Genomic DNA, 3,536 nt, shown 5'->3' on the forward strand with positions numbered 1-3,536 from the left:
ATTGGATTGTTTATCTTCCTTTTTTTAAGTTGTATGAGTTTCCTATAAATTTTGGAGATTAACCCCTTATCAGATGTATCATTGGCAAATATGTTCTCCCATACAGTGGGCTCTCATTATTTTGCTGATGGTTTCCTTTGCTGTGCAGAAGCTTTTCCATGGTGTAGTCTTATTATTGACCAAGGCTCATTGGCTTCTGGGGCCACTAAAGAACCAGCCAAAATGCTAATAGATGTACTAAGGACTCTGTGGCCAGGTGTATCCACCTGCAGGTTCAGCTTTACTCCAATTGGATTCTAAACCTGAATGCACATTCAAATAACTTGAGAAACTAAAAATAATAACATCTGGCTGCCATAGTTAAATCAGAACCATTGGGAGGTGGGGCTTGGATATTGTTTTTAATTTTTTTTTAATTTCCTACCTAAATTCTAATTCGTAGGCCATTTTTTCTTTCTTATTGAATTTATTGGGGTGACATTGGTAAATAAAATTATATACGTTTCAGGTGTACAATTCTACAATACATCATCTAAGTCAAGTTACCTTCCATCACCATATATTCCCCCTTTACTTTCTTCTACCTCTCTCCACCACCCCCTTCCCTCTGACAATCTCCATACTGTTGTCTGTGTCCATGAGTCTTTCTTTTTTTTCTTTAATTCCTTCACCTTTCTCACCCAGCCCCCAAACCCTCCCCTCTGACAACTATCAGTCTATTCTCTGTATCTATGAGTCTGTCTCCACTTCGTTTGTTAATTTATTTCATTTCTTAGCCAGAGGTTCAGTTTAGTATATCATCAAAGGAAATTAACAACCTCTAAGGTGCAGCATTTTGTGGAACTCAACATCCAGCCAACTTGCTTTTAATCCTATGTTCAACTTCTAGAACTCTCTATTTTCTGCCTTATTTCTTGATTCAATTCATCCTTTCTACTCCAATTCAATTATCCTCCCCAGACTTTAAAATGATAATTTTAGAGTGGTTCTTCATAGTGGCAATCTCCCCAGAACCTAACTGCTTCTGAGCTGTATTATTGTCTTGCTTCACAGTTTTCCCAGAAAGCAACCACTAACCCAACATATTCTGTGATTCCTGCTCAGACCTCTCTACTCTACATGATTCTGGAAGGAGGAAGCCCCTCCATTCAGACTCCATAGAGCTGGCCTTGCTGAGGGTGCATGCCACCTTGTACTTATCTTTGCATTCCTTACAGGAAGTTCCCACAGTGCTTGTACATTTTAGATAATTACAAAATATCTTGAACCAGTGAGTAATTTAATAATCTATTGTTCTTCCTTTATAAAGAAACTTCAGAATAGTTGAAATTGCTATTGAAATGGAAGACAGGAGACCCGGGTTCTAATTCTGCCTTTCCACTAATTAGTTCTAAGTTCTTTGAAAATCCATTAACCTAAGCTCTGTGCTTCAGATTCTTCATCTGTTAAATAGGAATAATACAATCTATTCACCAGGCTTGCATAACTGTGTTGAAAGAGTTATGAATACTGTATAAATGTTACCATTATACCTGTTCCCTCTACTATAGGGGGCTTTGGTTTTTGTGTGAACCGAAAGCTGCCATTGAATCAAAAGCTAAGGCCAGGGAGAGAATGATTTGGCACCATGTTGATACTACAAATATGATCAGTTCTAGGCAAAGTGAAGTAAGAAAACTTGGTCACCTGTCTATATTCATTCTCTTCATTGATTATGCTCTTGTCAAGGAAGTCAGTGCTTTTATACTACTCTTTCTTATAGGAAAGCAAGCTGAACAATTTATTTGGATGAAGTTTCTAGGGACTCAGTGGTGCTAAAAATTTTTTAACTAAGATTTGAAGATCTAACTGACTTTATTCAATGATTCATGAATTGGACAGCATTCCATCTGGCAAGTAGAAAAGAGCTCTGAGGAGTTGCTCAAAATTGAAAGCTTTTGTAGTCAGAATGGAGCAGAAAAGGGAAATTTCTAACGAAGAGGGGATTGTTTCAGGCTAAGTCACCTTTCTTTGAGGAAAGGTGGGGGCTATCATGCAGAGGGTCACATTCCTGGAAGAGGCTGAAACTGCAGTTTAAGTCTTGGTTTGCTGAGGAGGGGCTTAGCACAAACGACCCCATTTGGGGTCTGTTGCTTTTCTTTTTTTAACAGTATGTTTAATTTATGAAGAAGTCTATAGTTAACCTGAAAAATAAAACCTTAATTGTGAAATTTCAGCTATTAAGACAAACCGAGGAAATTTTATTAGCCCCTTTACCTTTATATCTCTTTTATTACATGCAAACACTAGGAGATAAAGATATAGACCTATTAAAGTAGACTTGCACTGGTCATGTTAGCAGTGGTGTGGGCTCTTGGTTCTTGACTTTTTGCAGGAAATATTTCGCAACACAAGTCCAGGTGATTTTGAGAGTACATTTCTTAAAGCTGGGGACAGTGAAGCAAAGGAAGGGTTTAAGATAGAAAAGGCACAGCCGAAGCCGGTTTGGCTCAGTGGATAGAGCGTCGGCCTGCGGACTGAAGGGTCCCGGGTTCAATTCCGGTCAAGGGCATGTACCTGGGTTGCGGGCACATCCCCAGTGGGAGATGTGCAGGAGGCAGCTGGTCGATGTTTCTCTCTCATCGATGTTTCTAACTCTCTATCTCTCTCCCTTCCTCTCTGTAAAAAATCAATAAAATATATTTAAAAAAAAAAAAAAAAAGATAGAAAAGGCACAACCGCATGGCCCGTCGCTCTGATCCTGCAGCAAACGCCCTGCCCGAGCTTGAGCCGCTGGCGCCATGGCGGCAATGCACGCGCTGTCCGGGCTGTATGAAGAGAGCAATGACCTGCAGATGGATGTGATGTCGGGCGAGGGAGACCTTCTGCGGATGGAGGTAGGCAGCGGGAACCAGGAGCCATCCAGAACCACCCCCGCAACCGGCCCCGCCTCAGCCCGAGAAGGAAGGCCTGATGGCGGAGGCAGTGGGGGACCGAGGCCTTGCAGGCCGGCCCAGCCCCGGGGAGCTGCCAGGCCTGTTCGCTGGCCCTGACTTTGAAGCTGAGGGATTTGATGACTGGGAGGACGACTACGACTATCGGACTATACGGAGGAGGCGCAGCGGCATGGTGCAGGCTACAGGGCATCCGTGACCCTGGACGAAGTCAACAAGATATTTCTGAGAACATTCAGTGCTGGAGAGGCGGCCGTGGATGGCAGTTTTCAGATGCATTACGAGAAGACCCCGTTTGATCAGTTGGCTTTTATGGAAGAGCTTTTTTCACTTATGGTTGTCAATCGTCTGACCGAAGAACTCAGCTGTGATGAGATTATTGACAAAGAGTAGTTAAATGCGGTTAAAGAGGAGGAAACTACTTGAGGAGAGACCCAGCATTCCACTGTCTCTTGGGTTTATTCCAAATAGTTCTGTGCCAGTGAAAAACTTGATCTTCAAAAAAAATTTTTTTGGTTTTGTTTTTCAGAATAGAATAGGGCAGTGACTGCACAGTTGTGACAAAGAAAAAAAGCTGTTAAAGGAAAAGGATCTTAGGACTGT

General features: G+C 42.0%; 1 pseudogene; it reads left to right on the forward strand.

Annotated features, from left to right (window-relative positions):
* Positions 1-2,749: 2,749 nt before the first annotated feature.
* LOC102435444 lies at positions 2,750-3,326 on the forward strand (annotated as a pseudogene).
* The last annotated feature ends 210 nt before the right edge of the window (positions 3,327-3,536 follow it).

The sequence above is a fragment of the Myotis lucifugus genome, unplaced genomic scaffold, assembly GCF_000147115.1.
Source record: "Myotis lucifugus unplaced genomic scaffold, Myoluc2.0 scaffold_148, whole genome shotgun sequence".
Lineage (NCBI taxonomy): Eukaryota > Metazoa > Chordata > Mammalia > Chiroptera > Vespertilionidae > Myotis > Myotis lucifugus.